This window comes from Mustela erminea, chromosome 9 (assembly GCF_009829155.1).
Source record: "Mustela erminea isolate mMusErm1 chromosome 9, mMusErm1.Pri, whole genome shotgun sequence".
Taxonomy (NCBI): domain Eukaryota; kingdom Metazoa; phylum Chordata; class Mammalia; order Carnivora; family Mustelidae; genus Mustela; species Mustela erminea.
The window spans coordinates 89,366,424-89,377,945 of NC_045622.1; positions in this window are offsets into that span (position 1 = coordinate 89,366,424).

Here is an 11,522-nt window from a genome sequence, read left to right on the forward strand (position 1 = left end):
TATAATTTTTTTTTAAGATTTTATTTATTTATTTGACAGAGATCACAAGCAGACAGAGAGGCAGGCAGAGAGCGGAGGAAGCAGGCTCCCTGCTGAGCAGAGAGCCCTAAGCGGGGCTCAATTCCAGGACCCTGGGATCATGACCTGAGCGGAGGGCAGAGGCTTTAACCCACTAAGCCATCCAGGCGCCCCCATAAGGTAGTGTTTTAAAATAACACACATTTATTATCTTACACATGCCTTGAGACAGGAGTTCAGTCAGGGCTGAACTTCATCCTTTGTCTTAGGGTAGGGCTGCCAGATAAGATATAAGGTATTAGCTACATTTAAAATTCAGATAAACAACTTTTTTTTTTTCCATTTAACATCTCAACTTTCAAGGTCTGCTTCTAAGCACATGTGGTTGTTGGCAGAATTCAGTTCACTGTCAGCTGTCAGTTTTTGGACTGTGGGTCTCAGTTCTTCACTGGCTGTTGGCCATAGGTCATGCTTAGATTTGTTTGTTTGTTTGTTTGTTTTTTCAAGTGGACTTCTCCACAGATGATAATAGGAATGTATGAAAGGTCTTTTGCTAGGAGCCCTCCAACCAATTATGCAATTTCACAAGGGATCTTAAAAGAACATGAAAAAAATATTCAGGATCTCTTTTTTTTTTTTTTTTTTTTTTGCCTCAGTGGTTACCTTTAAGATGATTCAATGGTATTATTTGGCCACAGAAATAGAAACAGGACATCTATGAAAGAAGTGACACTTCTTCTCTATTCTTCTCAATAAATAACAACTATGATATTATGTTCTGCTCTGAACACATGCTGTTTTAAAGACTATCAATAAACTGGAAATAGCCAGATTCGTAAAGAACTTATAGAATATATGATTTCATATATGGAATAGTAGCAATTCTTTGGCAGGATTTCCTAAGGCTAGATGTGGGGTACCAGGATAAATGTTCTCAACTCTTTGATGGGCTGTTGCATGGAGAAGGGGCAGAAATATAACTATAGGACTTTAAAAGGAAGACATAAATGACTGGTTGGAGAATATTAAAAATACCAACCTACATTGCAAAAGACATCGAATATATCTTGCTCAAAACTAAATGGGTTGTGGGCGCCTGGGTGGCTCCATGGGTTAAATCCTCTGCCTTTGGCTCAGGTCATGATCTCATGATTAAGTCCCACATCGGGCTTTCTGCTCAGCAGGGAGCCTGCTTCTCCCTCTCTCTGCGTACCTCTCTGCCTACTTATGATCTCTGCCAAATAAGTAAATAAAATCTTATAAAAACAAAAAAACAAAAATCAAAAAAAACTAAATGGGTTGCATATAGAATCAATGCTATCAAATCAGAACCAGTGTTCAAGTTTATTTATCTGATAAAAATTCTGTAAAAATGTATTAGATCAATGTTTAGAATAGATAACTGCAGAACTATTAAAACTCTTAAATTATTTCCTGCTAGGTAATTTTTTTAGTAGAAAAGAAAAAATAATAAAAGGCATTTGAGGGTGTAAAATGAAATTCCCCAATTAGAAAACAAACAATATTATATCTGTAATTTGTTGATTCCAGGTTGCATAAAATGGGCAAAATAATAAGACACTAAGACTTAACTTTTTAAAAATGCAATGCTTTTAACTTAGTTGAAGCAAGATATTGAGAACCACACTTACCACACCCCAGTCTTAGAGAAGGGTCCAAGATTTATGAGGCCTAAGACACAAGTTGGGGACTAGGGAAATAAGACAAATTTACAAATACAATGGCAGGTTTAAAAACTAAGTATTTTATTATTTTAGTAAAAGAGGCCACAACACACTAAATATGTAAAAATATTTAATATCACTAGCAACACAAAATTCATAACATTGTTATGAAATATTCATGAATTAACTGTCCAAAACATTTCTATTACTATTTTGCTTCATTTTTAGTGGCATGGTCTTTTAATACATCTTCAATGTTCAATATTTTTGTTATATTATTTCCACAGAGAACATTAAAAGTACAATCTTTCACTCTTCTAGCTTGGCTGATTTTAATATATTTGATTTCTTTCAAGTTCACAACTTTTCATTGGTAATGTTATATAAATGTTTGGCATTGTTGAAAAATGGGAAAATCTTTATCAAGTGTCTTTCATATATAAGCTCTAACATTGTGTAGATTTTTCTAAATTTCACTCTATGTAATTTACACTTTGTTCCTCATCCCATGTCTGTGTATTTCTGGCCTTTAAGGCAGTGGGAAAAACCTCATACTCTTGAGATAAACTCCAGCCCTGGATGTGATATGTGCCTTTTTTTTTTTTTAAGATTTTATTTATTTATTTGACAGAGAGAAATTACAAGTACACTGAGAGGCAGGCAGAGAGAGAGAGAGAAGGAAGCAGGCTCCCTGCTGAGCAGAGAGCCCCATGCGGGACTCGATCCCAGGACCCTGAGATCATGACCTGAGCCGAAGGCAGCGGCTTAACCCACTGAGCCACCCAGGCGCCCCTGATATGTGCCTTTTAAGTCAGTGAGATGAAAGTTATTTCTAGAGTGGTAGGGTTAGCAATAACAGTTACACACAGAAGTGAATGCAAATCACATATACACATGATATATTTGGTATACATTTATACCTACATACACATGCATATATAGACATGGTATATTTAGTATATGCATGTGCATGCTTGTATACATTATGTTTACCACATCTGTAAATACACACATATTCATACACATACTTGTACACACATATACTTTTGGTACTAAACCTATGCTAAATGTACATGGAAACCCAAACTCAGTTCAGCCCAAACTAAGTATCCAACTAAATCTCAGCTTTCCATTAAATTGGCAACAGGTATGGCTGGAGGCACTTCAGATTTAGTTAATGGGCAATCTGATGAAGGGGACTTTGGAATGACACAACAGCCTTATCAGATCCTAAAATATTTCAGCTGTTCAAATTTTATAAAAGTCTGTGTCCAGATGAAAACATCGCTTGGGCATCTCCCAAGGCCCTAGATGACTAAACAAGTCAGGAGCCCTGAAGCTTTGGTTTCCTTTCCATTTACCACGTGATGTTAACGTGTGGTTTATAGAGGCTAATTTAACCACATTTACCACATGGTAATTGCTGTGGTCAAATTAGTCTCAATAAAGTCTTATTAACACTAACTTTTGCAGGACAAAAGGAAAGGCTAATGGTGGATGGGGGTCGAGGTAAAGGCTCAAGTTCAGAAGGAGAGAGAAATCTCATATAAATGAGTTTGAGCAAAAATTAAGAGTAATAACAGATACAGACAGAGTGCTTTGGACTCACAACGGACGGGGGTACTTCCAGCATAGATGGATTTAGTAAACTACACTTAAGCAATGGATAATGGTGGAAATGCACTAAATTCACATCTTTATCAGAAAAAAAAAAGAAGGGTGCCTGGGTGGCTCAGTGGGTTAAGCCGCTGCCTTCGGCTCAGGTCATGATCTCAGGGTCCTGGGATCGAGTCCCGCATGGGGCTCTCTGCTCAGCAGGGAGCCTGCTTCCCTTCCTCTCTCTCTGCCTGCCTCTCTGCCTACTTGTGATCTCTCTCTGTCAAATAAATAAATAAAATCTTTTAAAAAAATAAAAAAAAAAAAGAAAGAAAAAAAAAAAGAAGAAAAAAGGGAGGGAGGAGACTGAGACAATCATCCAGAAAAACAAGGTATAATCAAAACTGGAATTGGTCAAATAGAACAAAGTGACGAGATGAAATTGCATATGGTTTGACAACATCTCATGAGATACAAGTGAGCATGAAAGATTTCTGTGGAGAAGACCGGTTTAGATGTTTTACGATCCTATAGGAGACACTTTCATTTAACATATCCTGTCAGTTTTTGTCAGAGGCACCAAGGAAAAAGGCATACTCTCATAAGAGAGTTCCACACTTAATTGCAGAAGACAGTTTGTTAATAATTAGACACATTCGGAACTTAGGAATTATATCGAGCAGTTTTCATGTTATATCTAATTTAATTTTTTTTTTTTTTAATTTGAGTATAGTTGACACACAATGTTACTTTGGTTGCAGGTGTACAACAGAGTGATTTGGCAAGTTCATATATCATGCTATGCTCACCACAAGCATATTATCTGATTTAATGCTCCCCCAAAATCCGATGAGGATGCGATTTACTGCTTGAATTCACAAATAGCAATGATACAAACAGGTCTATATCATTTACAAATTATGAATTTATAAATGATGGTGATATAAAAGGATTACAATAATTTCCCTGGAAATTAAGGAACATTATACCAAAATAAATACAATAAGTGAAGTGTGATCTCAAATTTCATCTATTTTCTCCAGTTGGAGAAATTTCACATGTAGCCTCTGGAATCACCTTAGTTCTGGTCTTCACTATTAGCCTTCAGTTTGGTCATCACATTCATTGTTCTTTGTTGTAAGGTTTTCATATGATCAATCAGCTGTGTTACATCCTTTCTGTGGCCCAACTACCTGTCTTACATTTCCAGGACCAGGTTATAAACCCCATGTCCCATGGAGCTGAGACCACCTCCTTTGGGTGCACTTAACCCTGTGCTTCACCTGATTTTCAGTTTGGACTTGAATTTGTTCAATTATTGACATAAATTTTTATCCTAAATGGAGAGAGGCATATCATATTAATTATATTATATTATATTATTATATATTATATTATATATTATATAATAAATATATTTATTATAATATAATTAATCATATTAAAGAGGTGAAAAATAAAGCCTTGAAATCATGTGGTCCTGTGGTATGAAACTGAGCATAGGAACATCGTGCTTGGAATACTGCATCACATTCCAGCTTTACTCAGGGCCTTCACTGACGGGCTTTTCGCTTATGAACATTCATACCTATCTGGATGATCTGAAAACAAATGTTCTGTATAATTGCCTAATTAATAACTGTAGTATACACAGTCTTTATATTTATGTCAATTTGTGCTTTGTCTAGTAGGGCAAATACAATTTGGAATGGCATAGAGCTCCAATCAATTTTCAAAACAAAATAACATTATCACTTTTTTAAAAAAATTAAAGATTTTATTTATTTATTTGAGAAAGAGAAAAGGTGAGGGGGGCGATGGTGAGAGACAGAGGGAGATGGAAAAGCAGACTCCCAGCTGAGCAAGGTGCCAGAGGTAGGGCTTCGTCCCAGGAAACCAGGATTCTGACCTTAGTTAAAGACAGATACTTAACTAACTGAACCGCCCCAATGCCCTTCACTGACCACATTTTAAGCTAGGAGCTGTAATAGTTAAAATTATATATCCCTTCCATTCATGAAAAGGAAAAGATAAAAAACTTCATGAACTATAAGTGGTGCCTGGGTGGCTCAGTTGGTTGAGTGTCTGCCTTCTGCTCCTGTTATGATCCCAGGGTTCTGGGGTGGAGCTCTGGGTAGGTCTCCCTGCTCATCAGGGAACCTGCTTCTCCCTCTCCCTCTGCCTGCAGCTCATTCTTCTCATGCTCTCTGCCAAATAAATACATAAAATCTTAAAAAAAGACCCCCCCCAAACCACTTCGTGAACTGTGAAAGCATTAAAAATCACAGATTTTGTGTTTTCCATAGCTTTGATATGTTCAATATTCTAATCTTTATAAGCATGTTTCCTTATAATTTCTATGAACTAAAAACATTTGTATGCTAAAAATATTGGGACATACAATGTAGAGAAAGATAGATTTATTTGTAAGAAAGTGTGTGAAAGGCTATTAAGTCATTAAAACAGGGGTGCCTGGGTGGCTCAGTTGGTTATACATCTGTCTTCAGCTCAGGTCATGATCCCAGAGTCCCAGGATTGAGCCCTGGCTGCTCAGGGGGGAGTCTGCTTCTCCCTTTGCCTCTCCCCTGGCTTATGCTCTCTCTCTCTCAAATAAATAAATATAATATAATATATTTTTTAAAGTCATTCAAATAGTAAATATTAAGTGTGTACTACTTTGTCAGGTAATATGTCAGCATCCTTATTCAGTTCAGTGGATAGAATAATAATACATAGAAAATTTTAACTGAAATCCTAGTTTATATTTGCTTTTGGTCTTAAGTTCATAATAGATACTTTAGACCTAGGCCCTACATGTCCCTAAGACTCAATGAATTTAAGAGACTGAGAACCTCAAGTCAGATCTGGCCACAAGACTCATTTAAAAAAATAAATAAATAATGGGTCACTAGGATAATCTCTGTGTACAAAAGAGCACTAGTAGAGATTTCGATGAATATTTGTTTTCTAACTTTCTTGATGTATCCCAAATTTTAAATTTCATTTTTATCACCAAAGAAGAAATAATTATTTTTCTTTTTTTTTTTAATTTTTTACTAATATATAATGTATTATTAGCCTCAGGGGTACAGGTCTGTGAATCGCAAGGTTTACACACTTCACAGCACTCACCATAGCACATACTTTCTCCAGCGTCCATAACCCAACCACCCTCTCTTTACCCCCCACCCCTGGAAACCCTCAGTTTGTTAGGTGAGATTAAAAATCTCCTATGGTTTGGCTCCCTCCCAATTCTACCTTGTTTCATTTATTCTTTTCCTCCTCCCCCAAGCCCCCCATGTTGCCTCTCCACTTCCTCATATCTGGGAAATCATATGATGACTGTCTTTCTCTGATTGACTTATTTCGCTAAGCATAATACCCTCTAGTTCCATCCATGTCGTCGCAAATGGCAAGATTTCATTTCTTTTGATGGGTGCATAGTATTCCATTGTATATATATACTGCAATTCTTTATCCATTCATCTGTTGATGGACATCTAGATTCTTTCCATAGTTTGGCTATTGTGGACATTGCTGTTATAAACATTTGGGTGCATGTGCCCTTTTGGATCAGTACCTTCATATCTTTAGGGTAAGTACCCAGTAATGTGATTGCCAGGTCATAATGTTGCTCTATTTTCAACATTTTGAGGAACCTCCATGCTGTTTTCCAGAGTGGTTGCACCAGCTTGCATTCCCACCAACACTGTAGGAGGGTTCCCCTTTCTCTGCATCCTTGTCAGCATCTGTCATTTACTGACTTGTTAATTGTAGCCATTCTGATTGGTGTGAGGTGGTACCTCATTGTGGTTTTGATTTGTATTTCCCTGATGCCGAGTGTTGTGGAGCACTTTTTCATGTGACTGTTGGCCATCTGGATGTCTTCTTTGCAGAAATATCTATTAATGTCCTCTGCCCATTTCTAGATTGGGTTATTTGTTCTTTGGGTGTTGAGCTTGATAAGTTCTTTATAGATTTTGGATACTAGCCCTTTATCTGATATGTCGTTTGCAAATATCTGTTCCCATTCTGTCAGTTGTATTTTGATTTTGATGTCTGTTTCCTTTGCTGTGCAGAAGATTTTGATCTTGATGAAGTCCCAATAGTTCATTTTAGTCCTTGCTTCCCTTGCCTTTGGCGATGTTCCTAGGAAGAAGTTGCTGCGACTGAGGTCGAAGAGGTTGCTGCCTCTGTTCTCCTATTTTTCTTTTTCTTTTTTTTTTTTAATGGATGCAATTGAATTAAAAATATGACTTCCATTCCCATGTCTTTAAAATTTCACTTTCTTCCATTGTGTTACTTGGAAACAGACTTCTTTATGACTCAGGACACTTTACTCAGTAACTTTACCCATTCCTTCAAAGTGCACTAAATGCACTTGATTTCTATCTATGTATGTGAAGTCTAGTTTGTTTTACCTCTTGCCTCTCTATAAGATTTGATTGCCTGATAGATCATGTTGTTTTATCATGAGGTAACTTAATTCAATAATATTTTCCAACAAATGTGGCTGTGTGAATGTGTGTGTGCATGCAGTGTATATGTGCTCTTAGAAGTGTCTAAGGACTGGAAAGTAGTTGAAAAGAGCATTGGTCAGTCCAAACACAATACACAATTAACTTGGAAAACACTTAAAGATGAGGAGTGTTTTGTTGGGAATAGGTTTTTTGTTTTTTTCCTCCTACTTCAGTCATTGTTGCAAAACAATGCAAGATAGAAATTGATTAACCTCTTTTCAATTCAAACTAATTGGATTTAAGGTATAAAGCACTTCTATTAAGAGAAAATTTTAGATTGTATTTTATTTTTTGATTCCTATTTAATGATTTATTTTAACTTGGTACAATTACTTGGCTCTTTCTATTTAATATCAACCTATGGAATAGACACTGTGTTAAAACTGTATCCCTCCAAATCCACTTGTTATGATGAATTTTCCTCTGTAGAAATTCTTTATTTTTATGAGTTGCATTATAATTGTTAGTGTCAAACAGGAAGTTACTTGCAAGAAGAAATACAATGAATTATTTTCATTTTTTGAGAATGAGAAAAATGATGAATAAACACTTTAAGAGAAGTATACACTCTGAAACCAATTAATATTTTCAGTACCAACTGCCTCTCACACACAACACACACAGACACACTCACAAACACATTTAACTCTGTGGGTTTTGTGAATGTTACCCTAACTCTCTGAGCTTGTTTTCTCATTTGAAAGTGAGGGGAAAAAATTATAAGCAAGTTCCCAAACAGGATAGGAAAAACAACTCGAAGTACCTAGCAAGTCTCTGAATGAAAGAGCATGTAGTTTGGGCCAATAGGTTCTATAGGTGGTAACAGTAGTAATTATCTCCACTCTGGATGATTGCTGACTTGTCCTGTATGTAGATAGCAACATTATTATTTTATGCATTGATGCCCAAGGTCATCTCTTTGCAAAAGTATTTAAAGTAAATTTATACAATGTGCAGATGATCAAGGCAATGAAATTGATAATATGTAGACATTTCCACTTATTATTTTTTAATAAACAAAAGAGGAAGAAGGAAGTTTATATGCTATAGATATAATGGGAAAATTCTGTTTCAAGATCCTAAAATTCTAAGATTCATGATATTATATGTTAGAATAGAAATAATTAAGAGCAGCATTAATGATACTTAATCATGTAGTCACTTTTTCCCAATCACATTTTAAAAATACTTCTACAACAATAATTGTAACAACAGAAGCTGCATCACTACTACAAATAGTACTATTACTAATATTAATGGTAGTTGATATGTATTAAATTCTACCTATTTATGAAGCATTGTGCTATTTAGTTATGTTGCTTCATTTAATCTTATAGTACTTTTTTATAATTACTTCTTATAAATATGAAGACATGGAAGCAAAAGACCAGAGCAAATGGCCCTAAATCACCTAGTAGTGCTTTTGACTCCAGTCTTGTTAATTCCAGAGTCCAATCCTTTTTTTTTTTTTTTAATGCGCAATTTTTAACAAATTTGGTACAATGTCATATTCTGAGAGGGATGAAAGTCTCCAACAACAACAACAAAAAATATGTATATACATATATATGTGTATATATTATAAGATAATTATATGTTTTCTACTGATGCCATAAAAATTACCACCAACTTAGTGTCTTAAGACTGCACACATTTAGGGATGCCTGGATGGCTCAGTTGTTAAGCATCTGCCTTTGGCTCAGCATCTGCCTGGGACAGAGCTGCATATTGAGCTCCCTGCTCAGCCAGAAGCCTGCTTCTCCATCTCCCACTCCCCCTGCTTGTGTTCCCTCTCTCACAGTGTCTCTCTCTGTCAAATAAATAAATAAAATCTTTTAAAAAGTTTTAAAAGTCCTCACACATTTATTATACTGTAGTTCCATATGTAAGAAGCTCAATACAGTTCTCACCAGGCTACGACCAAGGTATTGGCAGAGCTGCCTTCCCCTCAGGAGGCCCTAGAGTGCAAGCTATTCCCCTGTTTGTTCAGGTTTTAACAGAGTTCAGTTTGATGTGTTTGTGAGTTGGAGGTCCCAGATTCCTTGGTGGCCATGAGCTGGGGCTGCACTTGGATACTAGAAGCATTTCCTCCCCCTCCTTTGCACATAACCACCTGCATTTCAGAGTCAGCAACAGGACTCACATTCTTCTCAGACTGCAGCTGAGAGTTTTTCCACTCTTAAGGACTCACATGATTACACTGGTCCCACTTGAATAATTCATCCTATTCTCATATCCAGGTTGTAGTCCTGAATTACATCTATAAATTCCCTTTTGTCGTTTAAGGTAACATATGCACAGTTGCTGGGATTAGAATGTGGACATCTTGGGGGTTCACTGTTCTGCCTACCAGCAGTATCACTGACAGTTGACTTTAAAGCACAACTTTGGGTATTTTTTCATTTATCATCATCATCATCATCATCATCAGACATATCAAGTTCAGGCAAGAAATAATTAGCAGAACAAAAATATCTCATTATAATCAGCATTTACTGTATGTGTGTGTGTGTGAGAGAGAGAGAGAGAGAGAGAGATAAGGGGTGAAGGCGCAGTGGAGAGCAAGGCAAATACTTCAGAGGTGGTAGAGTCTGCATACATTTAGGTTTAAATTTGTAGGAAATATTCTAGAACTGTTATAGTATAATTTTTTTTTTAAGTTTTAAATTACTCCCCACTTCACCGCATCCACATACGTTACAAATTACCCAAGTTCATATGTGAGAGGGAAAACAAAATCTCATTTAGTAGACTGAAGAGAAGTTTTACTCAGGTCCCAAATTTCAGGGCGGATATATCCTGAGTTGATAGTAGATTTCTAGATTCCCGTTCTCTCTCTCCCCCTCCTCTTCTCTCCTTCTTTCTCTCTCCTTTCTTTATCTCCCCTCCCAACTTACCTTTTTTATCCCTCCCTTCTTTTTTTTTTTTTTTTACTGTTTTCTTCTTTCTCTAGTTTTCTTTTCTTTTTTTTTTTTTTTAAAGATTTTATTTATTTATTTGACAGAGAGAGATCACAAGTAGGCAGAGAGGCAGGCAGAGAGAGAGAGAGATTGGAGGAAGCAGGCTCCCTGCTGAGCAGAGAGCCCGATGCGGGACTCGATCCCAGGACCCTGAGATCATGACCTGAGCCGAAGGCAGCGGCTTAACCCACTGAGCCACCCAGGTGCCCCTCTTTCTCTAGTTTTCAATATTTTTTTATTTTTTAATTTTTTTTAAAGATTTTATTTATTTATTTGACAGACAGAGAGCACAAGTAGGCAGAGAGACAAGGAAGCAGGCTCCCTGCTGAGCAGAGAGCCCGATGCAGGGCTCGATCCCAGGACCCTGCGATCATGACCTGAGCAGAAGGCAGAGGCTTTAACGCACTGAGCCACCCAGGTACCCCAATTTTTCAATATTTTTAATCCAAGGAAACAATCTGTAAATGTATGAAATCTTGGGAAAGTTGGTCCAAAGAAAAGTGGTTACCATGCCTTTATTTTCCCCTACTATGGCTCAAACCACAGAAGACATTTTTTTGTGTATAAATGCACTCAGTAATTACCCACTATACATGAACAAATATAAGTTAATTCTTCCATCACAAAATGGCAACACACAACATGAGAATGTGTACTTCCTGCCAACACCTCCACTGCTGAGTTTTCCATTACCTGCTCAGTTAGCTCTCTATTCTGAAAAACAGCCTTAGGCCCATGGTAAA